This window comes from Euprymna scolopes, chromosome 11 (genome assembly GCF_053919585.1).
Source record: "Euprymna scolopes isolate OS-2025 chromosome 11, ASM5391958v1, whole genome shotgun sequence".
In the NCBI taxonomy this organism is placed as follows: Eukaryota; Metazoa; Mollusca; class Cephalopoda; order Sepiida; family Sepiolidae; genus Euprymna; species Euprymna scolopes.
The window spans coordinates 1,807,634-1,825,837 of NC_136492.1; the positions used below are offsets into that span (position 1 = coordinate 1,807,634).

Genomic DNA, 18,204 nt, shown 5'->3' on the forward strand with positions numbered 1-18,204 from the left:
GTTTACTAGACTGGCGCTCTAACCAACTGAGCTATGGAGCCGATATGTTTATGAACTAATAAATATGATTATGTATCATTAATGATAAAATAAGTGTTAAACGAGAATAAAAGGCTCCAGAGGGATTCGGACCCTCGACCTCCAGTTTACAAGACTGGCGCTCTAACCAACTGAGCTATGGAGCCGATATATTTATGAAATAATAAATATGATAATGTATCATTAATGATAAAACCAGTGTTAAGCGAGAATAAAAGGCTCCAGAGGGATTCGGACCCTCGACCTACAGTTTACTAGACTGCGCTCTAACCAACTGAGCAATGGAGCCGACATATTTATTAAATAATAAATATGATTATGTATCATTAACGATAAACCCAGTGTTAAACGAGAATACAAGGCTCCCGAGCGATTCGGACACTCGACCTCCAGTATACTAGACTGGCGCTCTAACCAACTGAGCTATGGAGCCGATATATTTATGAAATAATAAATATGATTATGTATCATTAATGATAAAATAAGTGTTAAACGAGAATAAAAGGCTCCAGAGGGATTCGGACCCTGGACCTCCAGTTTACAAGACTGGCGCTCTTACCAACTGAGCTATGGAGCCGATATATTCATGAAATAATAAATATGATTATGTATCATTAATGATAAAATAAGTGTTAAACGAGAATAAGGGCTCCAGAGGGATTCGGACCCTTCACCTCCAGTTTACAAGACTGGCGCTCTAACCAACTGAGCTATGGAGCCGATATATTTATGAAATAATAAATATGATTATGTATCATTAATGATAAAATAAGTGTTAAACGAGAATAAAAGGCTCCAGAAGGATTCGGACCCTGGACCTCCAGTTTACAAGACTGGCGCTCTAACTAACTGAGCAATGGAGCCGATATATTTATGAAATAATAAATATGATTATGTATCATTAATGATAAAATAAGTGTTAAACGAGAATAAAAGGCTCCAGAGGTATTCGGACCCTCGACCTCCAGTTTACAAGACTGGCGCTCTAACAAACTGAGCTATGGAGCCGATATATTTATGAACTAATAAATATGATTATCTATCATTAATGATAAAATAAGTGTTAAGCGAGAATAAAGGGCTCCAGAGGGATTCGGACCCTGGACCTCCAGTTTACAAGACTGGCGCTCTAACCAACTGAGCTATGGAGCCGATATATTTATGAAATAATAAATATGATTATGTATCATTAACGATAAAACAAGTGTTAAACGAGAATAAAAGGCTCCAGAGGGATTCGGACCCTCGACCTCCAGTTTACTAGACTGGCGCTCTAACCAAATGAGCTATGGAACCGATATATTTATGAACTAATAAATATGATTATGTATCATTAATGATAAAACAAGTGTAAAACGAGAATAAAAGGCTCCAGAGGGATTCGGACCCTGGACCTCCAGTTTACAAGACTGGCGCTCTAACCAACTGAGCTATGGAGTCGATATATTTATGAACTAATAAATATGATAATGAATCATTAACGATAAAACAAGTGTTACACGAGAATAAAAGGCTCCAGAGGGACTCGGACCCTCGACCTCCAGTTTACTAGACTGGCGCTCTAACCAACTGAGCTATGGAGCCGATATGTTTATGAACTAATAAATATGATTATGTATCATTAATGATAAAATAAGTGTTAAACGAGAATAAAAGGCTCCAGAGGGATTCGGACCCTCGACCTCCAGTTTACAAGACTGGCGCTCTAACCAACTGAGCTATGGAGCCGATATATTTATGAAATAATAAATATGATAATGTATCATTAATGATAAAACCAGTGTTAAGCGAGAATAAAAGGCTCCAGAGGGCTTCGGACCCTCGACCTACAGTTTACTAGACTGCGCTCTAACCAACTGAGCAATGGAGCCGACATATTTATTAAATAATAAATATGATTATGTATCATTAACGATAAACCCAGTGTTAAACGAGAATAAAAGGCTCCCGAGGGATTCGGACACTCGACCTCCAGTATACTAGACTGGCGCTCTAACCAACTGAGCTATGGAGCCGATATATTTATGAAATAATAAATATGATTATGTATCATTAATGATAAAATAAGTGTTAAACGAGAATAAAAAGCCTCCAGAGGGATTCGGACCCTGGACCTCCAGTTTACAAGACTGGCGCTCTTACCAACTGAGCTATGGAGCCGATATATTTATGAAATAATAAATATGATTATGTATCATTAATGATAAAATAAGTGTTAAACGAGAATAAGGGCTCCAGAGGGATTCGGACCCTCGACCTCCAGTTTACAAGACTGGCGCTCTAACAAACTGAGCTATGGAGCCGATATATTTATGAAATAATAAATATGATTATGTATCATTAATGATAAAATAAGTGTTAAACGAGAATAAAAGGCTCCAGAAGGATTCGGACCCTGGACCTCCAGTTTACAAGACTGGCGCTCTAACCAACTGAGCTATGGAGCCGATATATTTATGAAATAATAAATATGATTATGTATCATTAATGATAAAATAAGTGTTAAACGAGAATAAAAGGCTCCAGAGGTATTCGGACCCTCGACCTCCAGTTTACAAGACTGGCGCTCTAACAAACTGAGCTATGGAGCCGATATATTTATGAACTAATAAATATGATTATTTATCATTAATGATAAAATAAGTGTTAAGCGAGAATAAAGGGCTCCAGAGGGATTCGGACCCTGGACCTCCAGTTTACAAGACTGGCGCTCTAACCAACTGAGCTATGGAGCCGATATATTTATGAAATAATAAATATGATTATGTATCATTTACGATAAAACAAGTGTTAAACGAGAATAAAAGGCTCCAGACGGATTTGTACCCTCGACCTCCAGTTTACTAGACTGGCGCTCTAACCAACTGAGCTATGGAGCCGATATATTTATGAACTAATAAATATGATTATGTATCATTAATGATAAAATAAGTGTTAAACGAGAATAAAAGGCTCCAGAGGGATTCGGACCCTGGACCTCCAGCTTACAAGACTGGCGCTCTACCCAACTGAGCTATGGAGCCGATATATTTATGAAATAATAAATATGATTATGTACCATTAATGATAAAATAAGTGTTAAACGAGAATAAAAGGCTCCAGAGGGATTCGGACCCTCGACCTCCAGTTTACAAGACTGGCGCTCTTACCAACTGAGCTATGGAGCCGATACATTTATCAAATAATAAATATGATTATGTACCATTAATGATAAAATAAGTGTTAAACGAGAATAAAAGCTCCAGAGGGATTCGGACCCTCGACCTCCAGTTTACAAGACTGGCGCTCTTACCAACTGAGCTATGGAGCCGATACATTTATCAAATAATAAATATGATTATGTATCATTAATGATAAAATAAGTGTTAAACGAGAATAAAAGGCTCCAGAGGGATTCGGACCATGGACCTCCAGTTTACAAGACTGGCGCTCTAACCAACTGAGCTATGGAGCCGATATATTTATGAAATAATAAATATGATTATGTATCATTAATGATAAAACAAGTGTTAAACGAGAATAAAAGGCTCTAGAGGGATTCGGACCATGGACCTCCAGTTTACAAGACTGGCGCTCTAACCAACTGAGCTATGGAGCCGATATATTTATGAACTAATAAATATGATTATGTATCATTAATGATAAAATAAGTGTTAAACGAGAATAAAAGGCTCCAGAAGGATTCGGACCCTCGACCTCCAGTTTACAAGACTGGCGCTCTAACCAACTGAGCTATGGAGCTGATATATTTATGAACTAATAAATATGATTATGTATCATTAACGATAAAATAAGTGTTAAACGAGAATAAAAGGCTCCAGAGGGATTCGGACCCTCGACCTCCAGTTTACAAGACTGGCGCTCTAACCGACTGAGCTATGGAGTCGATATATTTATGAACTAATAAATATGATTATCTATCATTAATGATAAAATAAGTGTTAAACGAGAAAAAAGGCCCCCAGAGGGATTCGGACCCTGGACCTCCAGTTTACAAGACTGGTGCTCTTACCAACTGAGCTATGGAGCCGATATATTTATGAAATAATAAATATGATTATGTATCATTAACGATAAAACAAGTGTTAAACGAGAATAAAAGGCTTCAGAGGGATTCGGACCCTGGACCTCCAGTTTACAAGACTGGCGCTCTAACCAACTGAGCTATGGAGCCGATATATTTATGAAATAATAAATATGATTATGTATCATTAATGATAAAATAAGTGTTAAACGAGAATAAAAGGCTCCAGAGGGATTCGGACCCTCGACCTCCAGTTTACAAGACTGGCGCTCTAACCAACTGAGCTATGGAGCCGATATATTTATGAAATAATAAATATGATAATGTATCATTAATGATAAAACCAGTGTTAAGCGAGAATAAAAGGCTCCAGAGGGATTCGGACCCTCGACCTACAGTTTACTAGACTGCGCTCTAACCAACTGAGCAATGGAGCCGACATATTTATTAAATAATAAATATGATTATGTATCATTAACGATAAACCCAGTGTTAAACGAGAATAAAAGGCTCCCGAGGGATTCGGACACTCGACCTCCAGTATACTAGACTGGCGCTCTAACCAACTGAGCTATGGAGCCGATATATTTATGAAATAATAAATATGATTATGTATCATTAATGATAAAATAAGTGTTAAACGAGAATAAAAGGCTCCAGAGGGATTCGGACCCTGGACCTCCAGTTTACAAGACTGGCGCTCTTACCAACTGAGCTATGGAGCCGATATATTCATGAAATAATAAATATGATTATGTATCATTAAGGATAAAATAAGTGTTAAACGAGAATAAGGGCTCCAGAGGGATTCGGACCCTTCACCTCCAGTTTACAAGACTGGCGCTCTAACCAACTGAGCTATGGAGCCGATATATTAAGGAAACAATAAATATGATTATGTATCATTAATAATAAAACGAGTGTTAAACAAGAATACAAGGCTCCAGAGGGATTCGGACCCTCGACCTCCAGTTTACTAGACTGGCGCTCTAACCAACTGAGCTATGGAGCCGATATATTAAGGAAACAATAAATATGATTATGTATCATTAATAATAAAACGAGTGTTAAACAAGAATACAAGGCTCCAGAGGGATTCGGACCCTCGTCCTCCAGTTTACTAGACTGGCGCTCTAACCAACTGAGCTATGGAGCCGATATATTAAGGAAACAATAAATATGAGTATGTATCATTAATAATAAAACGAGTGTTAAACAAGAATACAAGGCTCCAGAGGGATTCGGACCCTCGTCCTCCAGTTTACTAGACTGGCGCTCTAACCAACTGAGCTATGGAGCCGATATATTAAGGAAACAATAAATATGAGTATGTATCATTAATAATAAAACGAGTGTTAAACAAGAATACAAGGCTCCAGAGGGATTCAGACCCTCGACCTCCAGTTTACTAGACTGGCGCTCTAACCAACTGAGCTATAGAGCCGATATATTAAGGAAACAATAAATATGAGTATGTATCATTAATAATAAAACGAGTGTTAAACAAGAATACAAGGCTCCAGAGGGATTCAGACCCTCGACCTCCAGTTTACTAGACTGGCGCTCTAACCAAATGAGCTATGGAACCGATATATTTATGAACTAATAAATATGATTATGTATCATTAATGATAAACAAGTGTAAAACGAGAATAAAAAGCTCCAGAGGGATTCGGACCCTGGACCTCCAGTTTACAAGACTGGCGCTCTAACCAACTGAGCTATGGAGTCGATATATTTATGAACTAATAAATATGATAATGAATCATTAACGATAAAACAAGTGTTAAACGAGAATAAAAGGCTCCAGAGGGACTCGGACCCTCGACCTCCAGTTTACAAGACTGGCGCTCTAACCAACTGAGCTATGGAGCCGATATATTAATGAAACAATAACTATGATTATATATCATTAATGATGACACAAGTATTAAACAAGAATACAAGGCTCCAGAGGGATTCGGACCCTCGTCCTCCAGTTTACTAGACTGGCGCTTTAACCAACTGAGCTATGGAGCCGATATATTAAGGAAACAATAAATATGATTATGTATAATTAATAATAAAACGAGTGTTAAACAAGAATACAAGGCTCCAGAGGGAGTCGGACCCTCGACCTCCAGTTTACTAGACTGGCGCTCTAACCAACTGAGCTATGGAGCCGATATATTAAGGAAACAATAAATATGATTATGTATCATTAATAATAAAACGAGTGTTAAACAAGAATACAAGGCTCCAGAGGGATTCGGACCCTCGACCTCCAGTTTACTAGACTGGCGCTCTAACCAACTGAGCTATGGAGCCGATATATTAAGGAAACAATAAATATGATTATGTATCATTAATAATAAAACGAGTGTTAAACAAGAATACAAGGCTCCAGAGGGATTCGGACCCTCGTCCTCCAGTTTACTAGACTGGCGCTCTAACCAACTGAGCTATGGAGCCGATATATTAAGGAAACAATAAATATGAGTATGTATCATTAATAATAAAACGAGTGTTAAACAAGAATACAAGGCTCCAGAGGGATTCGGACCCTCGTCCTCCAGTTTACTAGACTGGCGCTCTAACCAACTGAGCTATAGAGCCGATATATTAAGGAAACAATAAATATGAGTATGTATCATTAATAATAAAACGAGTGTTAAACAAGAATACAAGGCTCCAGAGGGATTCAGACCCTCGACCTCCAGTTTACTAGACTGGCGCTCTAACCAACTGAGCTATGGAGCCGATATATTAAGGAAACAATAAATATGATTATGTATCATTAATAATAAAACGAGTGTTAAACAAGAATACAAGGCTCCAGAGGGATTCGGACCCTCGACCTCCAGTTTACTAGACTGGCGCTCTAACCAACTGAGCTATGGAGCCGATATATTAAGGAAACAATAAATATGATTATGTATCATTAATAATAAAACGAGTGTTAAACAAGAATACAAGGCTCCAGAGGGATTCGGACCCTCGACCTCCAGTTTACTAGACTGGCGCTCTAACCAACTGAGCTATGGAGCCGATATATTAAGGAAACAATAAATATGAGTATGTATCATTAATAATAAAACGAGTGTTAAACAAGAATACAAGGCTCCAGAGGGATTCGGACCCTCGACCTCCAGTTTACTAGACTGGCGCTCTAACCAACTGAGCTATGGAGCCGATATATTAAGGAAACAATAAATATTATTATGTATCATTAATAATAAAACGAGTGTTAAACAAGAATACAAGGCTCCAGAGGGATTCGGACCCTCGACCTCCAGTTTACTAGACTGGCGCTCTAACCAACTGAGCTATGGAGCCGATATATAAAGGAAACAATAAATATGTATATGTATCATTAATAATAAAACGAGTGTTAAACAAGAATACAAGGCTCCAGAGGGATTCGGACCCTCGACCTCCAGTTTACTAGACTGGCGCTCTAACCAACTGAGCTATGGAGCCGATATATTAAGGAAACAATAAATATTATTATGTATCATTAATAATAAAACGAGTGTTAAACAAGAATACAAGGCTCCAGAGGGATTCGGACCCTCGACCTCCAGTTTACTAGACTGGCGCTCTAACCAACTGAGCTATGGAGCCGATATATTAAGGAAACAATAAATATGATTATGTATCATTAATAATAAAACGAGTGTTAAACAAGAATACAAGGCTCCAGAGGGATTCGGACCCTCGACCTCCAGTTTACTAGACTGGCGCTCTAACCAACTGAGCTATGGAGCCGATATATTAAGGAAACAATAAATATGAGTATGTATCATTAATAATAAAACGAGTGTTAAACAAGAATACAAGGCTCCAGAGGGATTCGGACCCTCGACCTCCAGTTTACTAGACTGGCGCTCTAACCAACTGAGCTATGGAGCCGATATATTAAGGAAACAATAAATATGATTATGTATCATTAATAATAAAACGAGTGTTAAACAAGAATACAAGGCTCCAGAGGGATTCGGACCCTCGACCTCCAGTTTACAAGACTGGCGCTCTAACCAACTGAGCTATGGAGCCGATATATTAAGGAAACAATAAATATGATTATGTATCATTAATAATAAAACGAGTGTTAAACAAGAATAAAAGGCTCCAGAGGGATTCGGACCCTCGACCTCCAGTTTACAAGACTGGCGCTCTAACCAACTGAGCTATGGAGCCGATATTTTTATGAAATAATAAATATGATTATGTATCATTAATGATAAAACGAGTGTTAAACAAGAATAAAAGGCTCCAGAGGGGTTCGGACCCTCGACCTCCAGTTTACAAGACTGGCGCTCTAACCAACTGAGCCATGGAGCCGATATATTAAGGAAACAATAAATATGATTATGTATCATTAATAATAAAACGAGTGTTAAACAAGAATAAAAGGCTCCAGAGGGATTCGGACCCTCAACCTCCAGTTTACAAGACTGGCGCTCTAACCAACTGAGCTATGGAGCCGATATATTAAGGAAACAATAAATATGATTATGTATCATTAATGATGACACAAGTGTTAAACGAGAATAAAAGGCTCCAGAGGGATTCGGACCCTCGACCTCCAGTTTACAAGACTGGCGCTCTAACCAACTGAGCTATGGAGCCGATATATAAAGGGAACAATAAATATGATTATGTATCATTAATATTAAAACGAGTGTTAAACAAGAATAAAAGGCTCCAGAGGGATTCGGACCCTCGACCTCCAGTTTACAAGACTGGCGCTCTAACCAACTGAGCTATGGAGCCGATATTTTTATGAAATAATAAATATGATTATGTATCATTAATGATAAAACGAGTGTTAAACAAGAATAAAAGGCTCCAGAGGGATTCGGACCCTCGACCTTCAGTTTACTAGACTGGCGCTCTAACCAACTGAGCTATGGAGCCGATATATTAAGGAAACAATAAATATGATTATGTATCATTAATAATAAAACGAGTGTTAAACAAGAATACAAGGCTCCAGAGGGATTCGGACCCTCGACCTCCAGTTTACAAGACTGGCGCTCTAACCAACTGAGCTATGGAGCCGATATATTAAGGAAACAATAAATATGATTATGTATCATTAATAATAAAACGAGTGTTAAACAAGAATACAAGGCTCCAGAGGGATTCGGACCCTCGACCTCCAGTTTACAAGACTGGCGCTCTAACCAACTGAGCTATGGAGCCGATATATAAAGGAAACAATAAATATGATTATGTATCATTAATAATAAAAGGAGTGTTAAACAAGAATACAAGGCTCCAGAGGGATTCGGACCCTCGACCTCCAGTTTACTAGACTGGCGCTCTAACCAACTGAGCTATGGAGCCGATATATAAAGGAAACAATAAATATGATTATGTATCATTAATAATAAAACGAGTGTCAAACAAGAATACAAGGCTCCAGAGGGATTCGGAGCCTCGACCTCCAGTTTACTAGACTGGCGCTCTAACCAACTGAGCTATGGAGCCGATATATAAAGGAAACAATAAATATGATTATGTATCATTAATAATAAAACGAGTGTTAAACAAGAATACAAGGCTCCAGAGGGATTCGGACCCTCGACCTCCAGTTTACTAGACTGGCGCTCTAACCAACTGAGCTATGGAGCCGATATATTAAGGAAACAATAAATATGAGTATATATCATTAATGATGACACAAGTGTTAAACAAGAATACAAGGCTCCAGAGAGATTCGGACTCTCGACCTTCAGTTTACTAGACTGGCGCTCTAACCAACTGAGCTATGGAGCCGATATATTAAGGAAACAATAAATATGATTATGTATCATTAATAATAAAACGAGTGTTAAACAAGAATACAAGGCTCCAGAGGGATTCGGACCCTCGACCTCCAGGTTACTAGACTGGCGCTCTAACCAACTGACCTATGGAGCCGATATATTAAGGAAACAATAAATATGATTATGTATCATTAATGATGACACAAGTGTTAAACGAGAATAAAAGGCTCCAGAGGGATTCGGACCCTCGACCTCCAGTTTACAAGACTGGCGCTCTAACCAACTGAGCTATGGAGCCGATATATAAAGGGAACAATAAATATGATTATGTATCATTAATATTAAAACGAGTGTTAAACAAGAATAAAAGGCTCCAGAGGGATTCGGACCCTCGACCTCCAGTTTACAAGACTGGCGCTCTAACCAACTGAGCTATGGAGCCGATATTTTTATGAAATAATAAATATGATTATGTATCATTAATGATAAAACGAGTGTTAAACAAGAATAAAAGGCTCCAGAGGGGTTCGGACCCTCGACCTCCAGTTTACAAGACTGGCGCTCTAATCAACTGAGCCATGGAGCCGATATATTTATTAAATAATAAATATGATTATGTATCATTAATAATAAAACGAGTGTTAAACAAGAATAAAAGGCTCCAGAGGGATTCGGACCCTCGACCTCCAGTTTACAAGACTGGCGCTCTAACCAACTGAGCTATGGAGCCTATATATTAAAGAAACAATAAATATGATTATGTATCATTAATGATGACACAAGTGTTAAACAAGAATAAAAGGCTCCAGAGGGATTCGGACCCTCGACCTCCAGTTTACAAGACTGGCGCTCTAACCAACTGAGCTATGGAGCCGATATATTTATGAAATAATAAATATGATTATGTATCATTAATGATAAAACAAGTGATAAAGAAGAATAACAGGCTCCAGAGGGATTCGGACCCTCGACCTCCAGTTTACAAGACTGGCGCTCTAACCAACTGAGCTATGGAGCCGATATATTAAGGAAACAATAAATATGATTATGTATCATAAATGATGACACAAGTGTTAAACAAGAATACAAGGCTCCAGAGGGATTCGGACCCTCGACCTCCAGTTTACAAGACTGGCGCTGTAACCAACTAAGCTATGGAGCCGATATATTTATGAAATAATAAATATGATTATGTATCATTAATAATAAAACGAGTGTTAAACAAGAATACAAGGCTCCAGAGGGATTCGGACCCTCGACCTCCAGTTTACAAGACTGGCGCTCTAACCAACTGAGCTATGGAGCCGATATATTAATGAAACAATAAATATGATTATGTATCATTAATGATGACACAAGTGTTAAACAAGAATACAAGGCTCCAGAGGGATTCGGACCCTCGACCTCCAGTTTACTAGACTGGCGCTCTAACCAACTGAGCTATGGAGCCGATATATTTATGAAACAATAAATATGATTATGTATCATTAATAATAAAACGAGTATTAAACAAGAATATAAGGCTCCAGAGGGATTCGGACCCTCGACCTCCAGTTTACAAGACTGGCGCTCTAACCAACTGAGCTATGGAGCCGATATATTTATGAAACAATAAATATGATTATGTATCATTAATAATAAAACGAGTATTAAACAAGAATATAAGGCTCCAGAGGGATTCGGACCCTCGACCGCCAGTTTACAAGACTGGCGCTCTAACCAACTGAGCTATGGAGCCGATATATTTATGAAACAATAAATATGATTATGTATCATTAATAATAAAACGAGTATTAAACAAGAATACAAGGCTCCAGAGGGATTCGGACCCTCGACCTCCAGTTTACTAGACTGGCGCTCTAACCAACTGAGCTATGGAGCCGATATATTTAATAAACAATAAATATGATTATGTATCATTAATAATAAAACGAGTATTAAACAAGAATATAAGGCTCCAGAGGGATTCGGACCCTCGACCGCCAGTTTACAAGACTGGCGCTCTAACCAACTGAGCTATGGAGCCGATATACTTATGAAACAATAAATATGATTATGTATCATTAATAATAAAACGAGTATTAAACAAGAATACAAGGCTCCAGAGGGATTCGGACCCTCGACCTCCAGTTTACGAGACTGGCGCTCTAACCAACTGAGCTATGGAGCCGATATATTTATGAAACAATAAATATGATTATGTATCATTAATAATAAAACGAGTATTAAACAAGAATATAAGGCTCCAGGGGGATTCGGACCCTCGACCGCCAGTTTACAAGACTGGCGCTCTAACCAACTGAGCTATGGAGCCGATATATTTATGAAACAATAAATATGATTATGTATCATTAATAATAAAACGAGTATTAAACAAGAATACAAGGCTCCAGAGGGATTCGGACCCTCGACCTCCAGTTTACTAGACTGGCGCTCTAACCAACTGAGCTATGGAGCCGATATATTTATGAAACAATAAATATGATTATGTATCATTAATAATAAAACGAGTATTAAACAAGAATATAAGGCTCCAGGGGGATTCGGACCCTCGACCGCCAGTTTACAAGACTGGCGCTCTAACCAACTGAGCTATGGAGCCGATATATTTATGAAACAATAAATATGATTATGTATCATTAATAATAAAACAAGTATTAAACAAGAATATAAGGCTCCAGAGGGATTCGGACCCTCGACCTCCAGTTTACAAGACTGGCGCTATAACCAACTGAGCTATGGAGCCAATATATTTATGAAACAATAAATATGATAATGTATCATAAATAATAAAACGAGTGTTAAACAAGAATACAAGGCTCCAGAGGGATTCGGACCCTCGACCTCCAGTTTACAAGACTGGCGCTCTAACCAACTGAGCTATGGAGCCGATATATTAATGAAACAATAAATATGATTATGTATCATTAATGATGACACAAGTGTTAAACAAGAATACAAGGCTCCAGAGGGATTCGGACCCTCGACCTCCAGTTTACAAGACTGGCGCTCTAACCAACTGAGCTATGGAGCCGATATATTAAGGAAACAATAAATATGATTATGTATCATTAATGATGACACAAGAGTTAAACAAGAATACAAGGCTCCAGAGGGATTCGGACCCTCGACCTCCAGTTTACTAGACTGGCGCTCTAACCAACTGAGCTATGGAGCCGATATATTAAGGAAACAATAAATATGATTATCTATCATTAATAATAAAACGAGTGTTAAACAAGAATAAAAGGCTCCAGAGGGATTCGGACCCTCGACCTCCAGTTTACAAGACTGGCGCTCTAACCAACTGAGCTATGGGGCCGATATATTAAGGAAACAATAAATATGATTATGTATCATTAATGATGACACAAGTGTTAAACAAGAATACAAGGCTCCAGAGGGATTCGGACCTTCGACCTCCAGTTTACTAGACTGGCGCTCTAACCAACTGAGCTATGGAGCCGATATATTAAGAAAACAATAAATATGATTATGTATCATTAATAATAAAACGAGTGTTAAACAAGAATACAAGGCTCCAGAGGGATTCGGACCCTCGACCTCCAGTTTACTAGACTGGCGCTCTAACCAACTGAGCTATGGAGCCGATATATTAAGGAAACAATAAATATGATTATGTATCATTAATAATAAAACGAGTGTTAAACAAGAATAAAATGCTCCAGAGGGAGTCGGACCCTCGACCTCCAGTTTACAAGACTGGCGCTCTAACCAACTGAGCTATGGAGCCGATATATTAATGAAGCAATAAATATGATTATGTATCATTAATGATGACACAAGTGTTAAACAAGAATACAAGGCTCCAGAGGGATTCGGACCCTCGACCTCCAGTTTACAAGACTGGCGCTCTAACCAACTGAGCTATGGAGCCGATATATTAAGGAAACAATAAATATGATTATGTATCATTAATAATGAAACGAGTGTTAAACAAGAATAAAAGGCTCCAGAGGGATTCGGACCCTTAACCTCCAGTTTACAAGACTGGCGCTCTAACCAACTGAGCTATGGAGCCGATATATTAAGGAAACAATAAATATGATTATGTATCATTAATGATGACACAAGTGTTAAACGAGAATAAAAGGCTCCAGAGGGATTCGGACCCTCGACCTCCAGTTTACAAGACTGGCGCTCTAACCAACTGAGCTATGGAGCCGATATTTTTATGAAATAATAAATATGATTATGTATCATTAATGATAAAACGAGTGTTAAACAAGAATAAAAGGCTCCAGAGGGGTTCGGACCCTCGACCTCCAGTTTACAAGACTGGCGCTCTAACCAACTGAGCCATGGAGCCGATATATTTATTAAATAATAAATATGATTATGTATCATTAATAATAAAACGAGTGTTAAACAAGAATACAAGGCTCCAGAGGGATTCGGACCCTCGCCCTCCAGTTTACTAGACTGGCGCTCTAACCAACTGAGCTATGGAGCCGATATATTAAGGAAACAATAAATATGATTATGTATCATTAATAATAAAACGAGTGTTAAACAAGAATACAAGGCTCCAGAGGGATTCGGACCCTCGACCTCCAGTTTACAAGACTGGCGCTCTAACCAACTGAGCTATGGAGCCGATATATTAAGGAAACAATAAATATGATTATGTATCATTAATAATAAAACGAGTGTTAAACAAGAATACGAGGCTCCAGAGGGATTCGGACCCTCGCCCTCCAGTTTACTAGACTGGCGCTCTAACCAACTGAGCTATGGAGCCGATATATAAAGGAAACAATAAATATGATTATGTATCATTAATAATAAAAGGAGTGTTAAACAAGAATACAAGGCTCCAGAGGGATTCGGACCCTCGACCTCCAGTTTACTAGACTGGCGCTCTAACCAACTGAGCTATGGAGCCGATATATTAAGGAAACAATAAATATGATTATATATCATTAATGATGACACAAGTGTTAAACAAGAATACAAGGCTCCAGAGAGATTCGGACCCCCGACCTTCAGTTTACTAGACTGGCGCTCTAACCAACTGAGCTATGGAGCCGATATATTAAGGAAACAATAAATATGATTATGTATCATTAATAATAAAACGAGTGTTAAACAAGAATACAAGGCTCCAGAGGGATTCGGACCCTCGACCTCCAGTTTACTAGACTGGCGCTCTAACCAACTGAGCTATGGAGCCGATATATTAAGGAAACAATAAATATGATTATCTATCTTTAATAATAAAACGAGTGTTAAACAAGAATACAAGGCTCCAGAGGGATTCGGACCCTCGACCTCCAGTTTACTAGACTGGCGCTCTAACCAACTGAGCTATGGAGCCGATATATTAAGGAAACAATAAATATGATTATCTATCTTTAATAATAAAACGAGTGTTAAACAAGAATACAAGGCTCCAGAGAGATTCGGACCCTCGACCTTCAGTTTACAAGACTGGCGCTCTAACCAACTGAGCTATGGAGCCGATATATTAAGGAAACAATAAATATGATTATGTATCATTAATAATAAAACGAGTGTTAAACAAGAATAAAATGCTCCAGAGGGAGTCGGACCCTCGACCTCCAGTTTACAAGACTGGTGCTCTAACCAACTGAGCTATGGAGCCGATATATTAATGAAGCAATAAATATGATTATATATCATTAATGATGACACAAGTGTTAAACAAGAATACAAGGCTCCAGAGGGATTCGGACCCTCGACCTCCAGTTTACAAGACTGGCGCTCTAACCAACTGAGCTATGGAGCCGATATATTAAGGAAACAATAAATATGATTATGTATCATTAATGATGACACAAGTGTTAAACGAGAATAAAAGGCTCCAGAGGGATTCGGACCCTCGACCTCCAGTTTACAAGACTGGCGCTCTAACCAACTGAGCTATGGAGCCGATATATAAAGGGAACAATAAATATGATTATGTATCATTAATATTAAAACGAGTGTTAAACAAGAATAAAAGGCTCCAGAGGGATTCGGACCCTCGACCTCCAGTTTACAAGACTGGCGCTCTAACCAACTGAGCTATGGAGCCGATATTTTTATGAAATAATAAATATGATTATGTATCATTAATGATAAAACGAGTGTTAAACAAGAATAAAAGGCTCCAGAGGGGTTCGGACCCTCGACCTCCAGTTTACAAGACTGGCGCTCTAATCAACTGAGCCATGGAGCCGATATATTTATTAGATAATAAATATGATTATGTATCATTAATAATAAAACGAGTGTTAAACAAGAATAAAAGGCTCCAGAGGGATTCGGACCCTCGACCTCCAGTTTACAAGACTGGCGCTCTAACCAACTGAGCTATGGAGCCGATATATTAAAGAAACAATAAATATGATTATGTATCATTAATGATGACACAAGTGTTAAACAAGAATAAAAGGCTCCAGAGGGATTCGGACCCTCGACCTCCAGTTTACAAGACTGGCGCTCTAACCAACTGAGCTATGGAGCCGATATATTTATGAAATAATAAATATGATTATGTATCATTAATGATAAAACAAGTGTTAAAGAAGAATAACAGGCTCCAGAGGGATTCGGACCCTCGACCTCCAGTTTACAAGACTGGCGCTCTAACCAACTGAGCTATGGAGCCGATATATTAAGGAAACAATAAATATGATTATGTATCATAAATGATGACACAAGTGTTAAACAAGAATACAAGGCTCCAGAGGGATTCGGACCCTCGACGTCCAGTTTACAAGACTGGCGCTCTAACCAACTAAGCTATGGAGCCGATATATTTATGAAATAATAAATATGATTATGTATCATTAATAATAAAACGAGTGTTAAACAAGAATACAAGGCTCCAGAGGGATTCGGACCCTCGACCTCATGTTTACTAGACTGGCGCTCTAACCAACTGAGCTATGGAGCCGATATATTAAGGAAACAATAAATATGATTATGTATCATTAATAATAAAACGAGTGTTAAACAAGAATACAAGGCTCCAGAGGGATTCGGACCCTCGACCTCCAGTTTACAAGACTGGCGCTCAAACCAACTGAGCTATCGAGCCGATATATTAAGGAAACAATAAATATGATTATGTATCATTAATGATGACACAAGTATTAAACAAGAATACAAGGCTCCAGAGGGATTCGGACCCTCGACCTCCAGTTTACTAGACTGGCGCTCTAACAAACTGAGCTATGGAGCCGATATATTAAGGAAACAATAAATATTATTATGTTTCATTAATGATGACACAAGTGTTAAACAAGAATACAAGGCTCCAGAGGGATTCGGACCCTCGACCTCCAGTTTACAAGACTGGCGCTCTAACCAACTGAGCTATGGAGCCGATATATTAAGGAAACAATAAATATGATTATGTATCATAAATAATAAAACGAGTGTGAAACAAGAATACAAGGCTCCAGAGGGATTCGAACCTCGACCTCCAGTTTACAAGACTGGCGCTCTAACCAACTGAGCTATGGAGCCGATATATTAAGGAAACAATAAATATTATTATGTTTCATTAATGATGACACAAGTGTTAAACAAGAATACAAGGCTCCAGAGGGATTCGGACCCTCGACCTCCAGTTTACAAGACTGGCGCTCTAACCAACTGAGCTATGGAGCCGATATATTAAGGAAACAATAAATATTATTATGTTTCATTAATGATGACACAAGTGTTAAACAAGAATACAAGGCTCCAGAGGGATTCGGACCCTCGACCTCCAGTTTACAAGACTGGCGCTCTAACCAACTGAGCTATGGAGCCGATATATTAAGGAAACAATAAATATGATTATGTATCATTAATAATAAAACGAGTGTTAAACAAGAATACAAGGCTCCAGAGGGATTCGGACCCTCGACCTCCAGTTTACTAGACTGGCGCTCTAACCAACTGAGCTATGGAGCCGATATATTAAGGAAACAATAAATATTATTATGTTTCATTAATGATGACACAAGTGTTAAACAAGAATACAAGGCTCCAGAGGGATTCGGACCCTCGACCTCCAGTTTACAAGACTGGCGCTCTAACCAACTGAGCTATGGAGCCGATATATTAAGGAAACAATAAATATGATTATGTATCATTAATAATAAAACAAGTGTTAAACAAGAATACAAGGCTCCAGAGGGATTCGGACCCTCGACCTCCAGTTTACAAGACTGGCGCTCTAACCAACTGAGCTATGGAGCCGATATATTAAGGAAACAATAAATATGATTATGTATCATTAATAATAAAACAAGTGTTAAACAAGAATACAAGGCTCCAGAGGGATTCGGACCCTCGACCTCCAGTTTACAAGACTGGCGCTCTAACCAACTGAGCTATGGAGCCGATATATTAAGGAAACAATAAATATTA

General features: G+C 38.3%; 80 non-coding genes across 80 annotated transcripts; all 80 read right to left on the reverse strand.

Annotated features, from left to right (window-relative positions):
- Window positions 1-111: 111 nt before the first annotated feature.
- On the reverse strand, window positions 112-185 carry Trnat-ugu (transfer RNA threonine (anticodon UGU)). Its single transcript has one exon. It is a non-coding gene; the product is annotated as a tRNA-Thr (tRNA).
- Window positions 186-542: 357 nt separating this feature from the next.
- Window positions 543-616, reverse strand: Trnat-ugu (transfer RNA threonine (anticodon UGU)). The gene has a single exon. It is a non-coding gene; the product is annotated as a tRNA-Thr (tRNA).
- Window positions 617-1,117: 501 nt separating this feature from the next.
- Trnat-ugu (transfer RNA threonine (anticodon UGU)) lies at window positions 1,118-1,191 on the reverse strand. The gene has a single exon. It is a non-coding gene; the product is annotated as a tRNA-Thr (tRNA).
- A 358-nt stretch (window positions 1,192-1,549) lies between these two features.
- Trnat-agu (transfer RNA threonine (anticodon AGU)) lies at window positions 1,550-1,623 on the reverse strand. Its single transcript has one exon. It is a non-coding gene; the product is annotated as a tRNA-Thr (tRNA).
- A 70-nt stretch (window positions 1,624-1,693) lies between these two features.
- Window positions 1,694-1,767, reverse strand: Trnat-ugu (transfer RNA threonine (anticodon UGU)). Its single transcript has one exon. It is a non-coding gene; the product is annotated as a tRNA-Thr (tRNA).
- Window positions 1,768-2,700: 933 nt separating this feature from the next.
- Trnat-ugu (transfer RNA threonine (anticodon UGU)) lies at window positions 2,701-2,774 on the reverse strand. The gene has a single exon. It is a non-coding gene; the product is annotated as a tRNA-Thr (tRNA).
- A 358-nt stretch (window positions 2,775-3,132) lies between these two features.
- On the reverse strand, window positions 3,133-3,206 carry Trnat-ugu (transfer RNA threonine (anticodon UGU)). The gene has a single exon. It is a non-coding gene; the product is annotated as a tRNA-Thr (tRNA).
- A 69-nt stretch (window positions 3,207-3,275) lies between these two features.
- Window positions 3,276-3,349, reverse strand: Trnat-ugu (transfer RNA threonine (anticodon UGU)). Its single transcript has one exon. It is a non-coding gene; the product is annotated as a tRNA-Thr (tRNA).
- Window positions 3,350-4,283: 934 nt separating this feature from the next.
- On the reverse strand, window positions 4,284-4,357 carry Trnat-ugu (transfer RNA threonine (anticodon UGU)). The gene has a single exon. It is a non-coding gene; the product is annotated as a tRNA-Thr (tRNA).
- A 357-nt stretch (window positions 4,358-4,714) lies between these two features.
- Window positions 4,715-4,788, reverse strand: Trnat-ugu (transfer RNA threonine (anticodon UGU)). Its single transcript has one exon. It is a non-coding gene; the product is annotated as a tRNA-Thr (tRNA).
- Window positions 4,789-5,001: 213 nt separating this feature from the next.
- Trnat-agu (transfer RNA threonine (anticodon AGU)) lies at window positions 5,002-5,075 on the reverse strand. Its single transcript has one exon. It is a non-coding gene; the product is annotated as a tRNA-Thr (tRNA).
- Window positions 5,076-5,145: 70 nt separating this feature from the next.
- Window positions 5,146-5,219, reverse strand: Trnat-agu (transfer RNA threonine (anticodon AGU)). The gene has a single exon. It is a non-coding gene; the product is annotated as a tRNA-Thr (tRNA).
- A 70-nt stretch (window positions 5,220-5,289) lies between these two features.
- Trnat-agu (transfer RNA threonine (anticodon AGU)) lies at window positions 5,290-5,363 on the reverse strand. Its single transcript has one exon. It is a non-coding gene; the product is annotated as a tRNA-Thr (tRNA).
- Window positions 5,364-5,864: 501 nt separating this feature from the next.
- On the reverse strand, window positions 5,865-5,938 carry Trnat-ugu (transfer RNA threonine (anticodon UGU)). The gene has a single exon. It is a non-coding gene; the product is annotated as a tRNA-Thr (tRNA).
- Window positions 5,939-6,296: 358 nt separating this feature from the next.
- On the reverse strand, window positions 6,297-6,370 carry Trnat-agu (transfer RNA threonine (anticodon AGU)). Its single transcript has one exon. It is a non-coding gene; the product is annotated as a tRNA-Thr (tRNA).
- Window positions 6,371-6,440: 70 nt separating this feature from the next.
- Trnat-agu (transfer RNA threonine (anticodon AGU)) lies at window positions 6,441-6,514 on the reverse strand. The gene has a single exon. It is a non-coding gene; the product is annotated as a tRNA-Thr (tRNA).
- Window positions 6,515-6,584: 70 nt separating this feature from the next.
- Trnat-agu (transfer RNA threonine (anticodon AGU)) lies at window positions 6,585-6,658 on the reverse strand. The gene has a single exon. It is a non-coding gene; the product is annotated as a tRNA-Thr (tRNA).
- Window positions 6,659-6,872: 214 nt separating this feature from the next.
- Trnat-agu (transfer RNA threonine (anticodon AGU)) lies at window positions 6,873-6,946 on the reverse strand. Its single transcript has one exon. It is a non-coding gene; the product is annotated as a tRNA-Thr (tRNA).
- A 70-nt stretch (window positions 6,947-7,016) lies between these two features.
- Window positions 7,017-7,090, reverse strand: Trnat-agu (transfer RNA threonine (anticodon AGU)). The gene has a single exon. It is a non-coding gene; the product is annotated as a tRNA-Thr (tRNA).
- Window positions 7,091-7,160: 70 nt separating this feature from the next.
- On the reverse strand, window positions 7,161-7,234 carry Trnat-agu (transfer RNA threonine (anticodon AGU)). Its single transcript has one exon. It is a non-coding gene; the product is annotated as a tRNA-Thr (tRNA).
- Window positions 7,235-7,304: 70 nt separating this feature from the next.
- On the reverse strand, window positions 7,305-7,378 carry Trnat-agu (transfer RNA threonine (anticodon AGU)). Its single transcript has one exon. It is a non-coding gene; the product is annotated as a tRNA-Thr (tRNA).
- A 70-nt stretch (window positions 7,379-7,448) lies between these two features.
- Trnat-agu (transfer RNA threonine (anticodon AGU)) lies at window positions 7,449-7,522 on the reverse strand. The gene has a single exon. It is a non-coding gene; the product is annotated as a tRNA-Thr (tRNA).
- A 70-nt stretch (window positions 7,523-7,592) lies between these two features.
- Window positions 7,593-7,666, reverse strand: Trnat-agu (transfer RNA threonine (anticodon AGU)). The gene has a single exon. It is a non-coding gene; the product is annotated as a tRNA-Thr (tRNA).
- A 70-nt stretch (window positions 7,667-7,736) lies between these two features.
- Window positions 7,737-7,810, reverse strand: Trnat-agu (transfer RNA threonine (anticodon AGU)). The gene has a single exon. It is a non-coding gene; the product is annotated as a tRNA-Thr (tRNA).
- Window positions 7,811-7,880: 70 nt separating this feature from the next.
- Trnat-agu (transfer RNA threonine (anticodon AGU)) lies at window positions 7,881-7,954 on the reverse strand. The gene has a single exon. It is a non-coding gene; the product is annotated as a tRNA-Thr (tRNA).
- A 70-nt stretch (window positions 7,955-8,024) lies between these two features.
- On the reverse strand, window positions 8,025-8,098 carry Trnat-ugu (transfer RNA threonine (anticodon UGU)). The gene has a single exon. It is a non-coding gene; the product is annotated as a tRNA-Thr (tRNA).
- A 70-nt stretch (window positions 8,099-8,168) lies between these two features.
- On the reverse strand, window positions 8,169-8,242 carry Trnat-ugu (transfer RNA threonine (anticodon UGU)). Its single transcript has one exon. It is a non-coding gene; the product is annotated as a tRNA-Thr (tRNA).
- Window positions 8,243-8,312: 70 nt separating this feature from the next.
- Window positions 8,313-8,386, reverse strand: Trnat-ugu (transfer RNA threonine (anticodon UGU)). Its single transcript has one exon. It is a non-coding gene; the product is annotated as a tRNA-Thr (tRNA).
- Window positions 8,387-8,456: 70 nt separating this feature from the next.
- On the reverse strand, window positions 8,457-8,530 carry Trnat-ugu (transfer RNA threonine (anticodon UGU)). Its single transcript has one exon. It is a non-coding gene; the product is annotated as a tRNA-Thr (tRNA).
- A 70-nt stretch (window positions 8,531-8,600) lies between these two features.
- Window positions 8,601-8,674, reverse strand: Trnat-ugu (transfer RNA threonine (anticodon UGU)). The gene has a single exon. It is a non-coding gene; the product is annotated as a tRNA-Thr (tRNA).
- A 70-nt stretch (window positions 8,675-8,744) lies between these two features.
- On the reverse strand, window positions 8,745-8,818 carry Trnat-ugu (transfer RNA threonine (anticodon UGU)). The gene has a single exon. It is a non-coding gene; the product is annotated as a tRNA-Thr (tRNA).
- Window positions 8,819-9,032: 214 nt separating this feature from the next.
- On the reverse strand, window positions 9,033-9,106 carry Trnat-ugu (transfer RNA threonine (anticodon UGU)). The gene has a single exon. It is a non-coding gene; the product is annotated as a tRNA-Thr (tRNA).
- A 70-nt stretch (window positions 9,107-9,176) lies between these two features.
- Trnat-ugu (transfer RNA threonine (anticodon UGU)) lies at window positions 9,177-9,250 on the reverse strand. Its single transcript has one exon. It is a non-coding gene; the product is annotated as a tRNA-Thr (tRNA).
- Window positions 9,251-9,320: 70 nt separating this feature from the next.
- Trnat-agu (transfer RNA threonine (anticodon AGU)) lies at window positions 9,321-9,394 on the reverse strand. Its single transcript has one exon. It is a non-coding gene; the product is annotated as a tRNA-Thr (tRNA).
- A 214-nt stretch (window positions 9,395-9,608) lies between these two features.
- Trnat-agu (transfer RNA threonine (anticodon AGU)) lies at window positions 9,609-9,682 on the reverse strand. The gene has a single exon. It is a non-coding gene; the product is annotated as a tRNA-Thr (tRNA).
- A 358-nt stretch (window positions 9,683-10,040) lies between these two features.
- Trnat-ugu (transfer RNA threonine (anticodon UGU)) lies at window positions 10,041-10,114 on the reverse strand. Its single transcript has one exon. It is a non-coding gene; the product is annotated as a tRNA-Thr (tRNA).
- Window positions 10,115-10,184: 70 nt separating this feature from the next.
- Trnat-ugu (transfer RNA threonine (anticodon UGU)) lies at window positions 10,185-10,258 on the reverse strand. Its single transcript has one exon. It is a non-coding gene; the product is annotated as a tRNA-Thr (tRNA).
- Window positions 10,259-10,328: 70 nt separating this feature from the next.
- Window positions 10,329-10,402, reverse strand: Trnat-ugu (transfer RNA threonine (anticodon UGU)). The gene has a single exon. It is a non-coding gene; the product is annotated as a tRNA-Thr (tRNA).
- Window positions 10,403-10,472: 70 nt separating this feature from the next.
- Window positions 10,473-10,546, reverse strand: Trnat-ugu (transfer RNA threonine (anticodon UGU)). The gene has a single exon. It is a non-coding gene; the product is annotated as a tRNA-Thr (tRNA).
- Window positions 10,547-10,616: 70 nt separating this feature from the next.
- Window positions 10,617-10,690, reverse strand: Trnat-ugu (transfer RNA threonine (anticodon UGU)). The gene has a single exon. It is a non-coding gene; the product is annotated as a tRNA-Thr (tRNA).
- Window positions 10,691-10,760: 70 nt separating this feature from the next.
- Trnat-ugu (transfer RNA threonine (anticodon UGU)) lies at window positions 10,761-10,834 on the reverse strand. Its single transcript has one exon. It is a non-coding gene; the product is annotated as a tRNA-Thr (tRNA).
- A 214-nt stretch (window positions 10,835-11,048) lies between these two features.
- Window positions 11,049-11,122, reverse strand: Trnat-ugu (transfer RNA threonine (anticodon UGU)). Its single transcript has one exon. It is a non-coding gene; the product is annotated as a tRNA-Thr (tRNA).
- A 70-nt stretch (window positions 11,123-11,192) lies between these two features.
- Trnat-agu (transfer RNA threonine (anticodon AGU)) lies at window positions 11,193-11,266 on the reverse strand. Its single transcript has one exon. It is a non-coding gene; the product is annotated as a tRNA-Thr (tRNA).
- Window positions 11,267-11,336: 70 nt separating this feature from the next.
- On the reverse strand, window positions 11,337-11,410 carry Trnat-ugu (transfer RNA threonine (anticodon UGU)). The gene has a single exon. It is a non-coding gene; the product is annotated as a tRNA-Thr (tRNA).
- A 70-nt stretch (window positions 11,411-11,480) lies between these two features.
- Trnat-ugu (transfer RNA threonine (anticodon UGU)) lies at window positions 11,481-11,554 on the reverse strand. The gene has a single exon. It is a non-coding gene; the product is annotated as a tRNA-Thr (tRNA).
- Window positions 11,555-11,624: 70 nt separating this feature from the next.
- On the reverse strand, window positions 11,625-11,698 carry Trnat-agu (transfer RNA threonine (anticodon AGU)). Its single transcript has one exon. It is a non-coding gene; the product is annotated as a tRNA-Thr (tRNA).
- A 70-nt stretch (window positions 11,699-11,768) lies between these two features.
- On the reverse strand, window positions 11,769-11,842 carry Trnat-ugu (transfer RNA threonine (anticodon UGU)). Its single transcript has one exon. It is a non-coding gene; the product is annotated as a tRNA-Thr (tRNA).
- Window positions 11,843-11,912: 70 nt separating this feature from the next.
- On the reverse strand, window positions 11,913-11,986 carry Trnat-cgu (transfer RNA threonine (anticodon CGU)). Its single transcript has one exon. It is a non-coding gene; the product is annotated as a tRNA-Thr (tRNA).
- Window positions 11,987-12,200: 214 nt separating this feature from the next.
- Window positions 12,201-12,274, reverse strand: Trnat-agu (transfer RNA threonine (anticodon AGU)). Its single transcript has one exon. It is a non-coding gene; the product is annotated as a tRNA-Thr (tRNA).
- A 214-nt stretch (window positions 12,275-12,488) lies between these two features.
- Window positions 12,489-12,562, reverse strand: Trnat-ugu (transfer RNA threonine (anticodon UGU)). Its single transcript has one exon. It is a non-coding gene; the product is annotated as a tRNA-Thr (tRNA).
- Window positions 12,563-12,632: 70 nt separating this feature from the next.
- Window positions 12,633-12,706, reverse strand: Trnat-ugu (transfer RNA threonine (anticodon UGU)). The gene has a single exon. It is a non-coding gene; the product is annotated as a tRNA-Thr (tRNA).
- A 70-nt stretch (window positions 12,707-12,776) lies between these two features.
- Trnat-ugu (transfer RNA threonine (anticodon UGU)) lies at window positions 12,777-12,850 on the reverse strand. The gene has a single exon. It is a non-coding gene; the product is annotated as a tRNA-Thr (tRNA).
- A 70-nt stretch (window positions 12,851-12,920) lies between these two features.
- Window positions 12,921-12,994, reverse strand: Trnat-agu (transfer RNA threonine (anticodon AGU)). Its single transcript has one exon. It is a non-coding gene; the product is annotated as a tRNA-Thr (tRNA).
- A 70-nt stretch (window positions 12,995-13,064) lies between these two features.
- Window positions 13,065-13,138, reverse strand: Trnat-ugu (transfer RNA threonine (anticodon UGU)). Its single transcript has one exon. It is a non-coding gene; the product is annotated as a tRNA-Thr (tRNA).
- A 214-nt stretch (window positions 13,139-13,352) lies between these two features.
- On the reverse strand, window positions 13,353-13,426 carry Trnat-agu (transfer RNA threonine (anticodon AGU)). Its single transcript has one exon. It is a non-coding gene; the product is annotated as a tRNA-Thr (tRNA).
- Window positions 13,427-13,640: 214 nt separating this feature from the next.
- Window positions 13,641-13,714, reverse strand: Trnat-ugu (transfer RNA threonine (anticodon UGU)). Its single transcript has one exon. It is a non-coding gene; the product is annotated as a tRNA-Thr (tRNA).
- Window positions 13,715-13,928: 214 nt separating this feature from the next.
- Trnat-ugu (transfer RNA threonine (anticodon UGU)) lies at window positions 13,929-14,002 on the reverse strand. The gene has a single exon. It is a non-coding gene; the product is annotated as a tRNA-Thr (tRNA).
- Window positions 14,003-14,072: 70 nt separating this feature from the next.
- On the reverse strand, window positions 14,073-14,146 carry Trnat-ugu (transfer RNA threonine (anticodon UGU)). Its single transcript has one exon. It is a non-coding gene; the product is annotated as a tRNA-Thr (tRNA).
- A 70-nt stretch (window positions 14,147-14,216) lies between these two features.
- Window positions 14,217-14,290, reverse strand: Trnat-agu (transfer RNA threonine (anticodon AGU)). Its single transcript has one exon. It is a non-coding gene; the product is annotated as a tRNA-Thr (tRNA).
- Window positions 14,291-14,360: 70 nt separating this feature from the next.
- Window positions 14,361-14,434, reverse strand: Trnat-ugu (transfer RNA threonine (anticodon UGU)). Its single transcript has one exon. It is a non-coding gene; the product is annotated as a tRNA-Thr (tRNA).
- A 70-nt stretch (window positions 14,435-14,504) lies between these two features.
- Trnat-agu (transfer RNA threonine (anticodon AGU)) lies at window positions 14,505-14,578 on the reverse strand. The gene has a single exon. It is a non-coding gene; the product is annotated as a tRNA-Thr (tRNA).
- A 70-nt stretch (window positions 14,579-14,648) lies between these two features.
- On the reverse strand, window positions 14,649-14,722 carry Trnat-agu (transfer RNA threonine (anticodon AGU)). Its single transcript has one exon. It is a non-coding gene; the product is annotated as a tRNA-Thr (tRNA).
- A 214-nt stretch (window positions 14,723-14,936) lies between these two features.
- Window positions 14,937-15,010, reverse strand: Trnat-agu (transfer RNA threonine (anticodon AGU)). The gene has a single exon. It is a non-coding gene; the product is annotated as a tRNA-Thr (tRNA).
- Window positions 15,011-15,080: 70 nt separating this feature from the next.
- On the reverse strand, window positions 15,081-15,154 carry Trnat-agu (transfer RNA threonine (anticodon AGU)). The gene has a single exon. It is a non-coding gene; the product is annotated as a tRNA-Thr (tRNA).
- A 358-nt stretch (window positions 15,155-15,512) lies between these two features.
- Trnat-ugu (transfer RNA threonine (anticodon UGU)) lies at window positions 15,513-15,586 on the reverse strand. Its single transcript has one exon. It is a non-coding gene; the product is annotated as a tRNA-Thr (tRNA).
- Window positions 15,587-15,656: 70 nt separating this feature from the next.
- Window positions 15,657-15,730, reverse strand: Trnat-ugu (transfer RNA threonine (anticodon UGU)). The gene has a single exon. It is a non-coding gene; the product is annotated as a tRNA-Thr (tRNA).
- Window positions 15,731-15,800: 70 nt separating this feature from the next.
- On the reverse strand, window positions 15,801-15,874 carry Trnat-ugu (transfer RNA threonine (anticodon UGU)). The gene has a single exon. It is a non-coding gene; the product is annotated as a tRNA-Thr (tRNA).
- A 70-nt stretch (window positions 15,875-15,944) lies between these two features.
- Window positions 15,945-16,018, reverse strand: Trnat-ugu (transfer RNA threonine (anticodon UGU)). The gene has a single exon. It is a non-coding gene; the product is annotated as a tRNA-Thr (tRNA).
- Window positions 16,019-16,088: 70 nt separating this feature from the next.
- Window positions 16,089-16,162, reverse strand: Trnat-ugu (transfer RNA threonine (anticodon UGU)). The gene has a single exon. It is a non-coding gene; the product is annotated as a tRNA-Thr (tRNA).
- A 70-nt stretch (window positions 16,163-16,232) lies between these two features.
- On the reverse strand, window positions 16,233-16,306 carry Trnat-ugu (transfer RNA threonine (anticodon UGU)). Its single transcript has one exon. It is a non-coding gene; the product is annotated as a tRNA-Thr (tRNA).
- Window positions 16,307-16,376: 70 nt separating this feature from the next.
- Trnat-ugu (transfer RNA threonine (anticodon UGU)) lies at window positions 16,377-16,450 on the reverse strand. The gene has a single exon. It is a non-coding gene; the product is annotated as a tRNA-Thr (tRNA).
- A 70-nt stretch (window positions 16,451-16,520) lies between these two features.
- Trnat-ugu (transfer RNA threonine (anticodon UGU)) lies at window positions 16,521-16,594 on the reverse strand. Its single transcript has one exon. It is a non-coding gene; the product is annotated as a tRNA-Thr (tRNA).
- Window positions 16,595-17,096: 502 nt separating this feature from the next.
- Trnat-ugu (transfer RNA threonine (anticodon UGU)) lies at window positions 17,097-17,170 on the reverse strand. Its single transcript has one exon. It is a non-coding gene; the product is annotated as a tRNA-Thr (tRNA).
- Window positions 17,171-17,240: 70 nt separating this feature from the next.
- Window positions 17,241-17,313, reverse strand: Trnat-ugu (transfer RNA threonine (anticodon UGU)). The gene has a single exon. It is a non-coding gene; the product is annotated as a tRNA-Thr (tRNA).
- A 70-nt stretch (window positions 17,314-17,383) lies between these two features.
- Window positions 17,384-17,457, reverse strand: Trnat-ugu (transfer RNA threonine (anticodon UGU)). Its single transcript has one exon. It is a non-coding gene; the product is annotated as a tRNA-Thr (tRNA).
- A 70-nt stretch (window positions 17,458-17,527) lies between these two features.
- Trnat-ugu (transfer RNA threonine (anticodon UGU)) lies at window positions 17,528-17,601 on the reverse strand. Its single transcript has one exon. It is a non-coding gene; the product is annotated as a tRNA-Thr (tRNA).
- A 70-nt stretch (window positions 17,602-17,671) lies between these two features.
- Window positions 17,672-17,745, reverse strand: Trnat-agu (transfer RNA threonine (anticodon AGU)). Its single transcript has one exon. It is a non-coding gene; the product is annotated as a tRNA-Thr (tRNA).
- A 70-nt stretch (window positions 17,746-17,815) lies between these two features.
- Window positions 17,816-17,889, reverse strand: Trnat-ugu (transfer RNA threonine (anticodon UGU)). Its single transcript has one exon. It is a non-coding gene; the product is annotated as a tRNA-Thr (tRNA).
- Window positions 17,890-17,959: 70 nt separating this feature from the next.
- Trnat-ugu (transfer RNA threonine (anticodon UGU)) lies at window positions 17,960-18,033 on the reverse strand. The gene has a single exon. It is a non-coding gene; the product is annotated as a tRNA-Thr (tRNA).
- Window positions 18,034-18,103: 70 nt separating this feature from the next.
- Window positions 18,104-18,177, reverse strand: Trnat-ugu (transfer RNA threonine (anticodon UGU)). Its single transcript has one exon. It is a non-coding gene; the product is annotated as a tRNA-Thr (tRNA).
- Window positions 18,178-18,204: the final 27 nt, after the last annotated feature.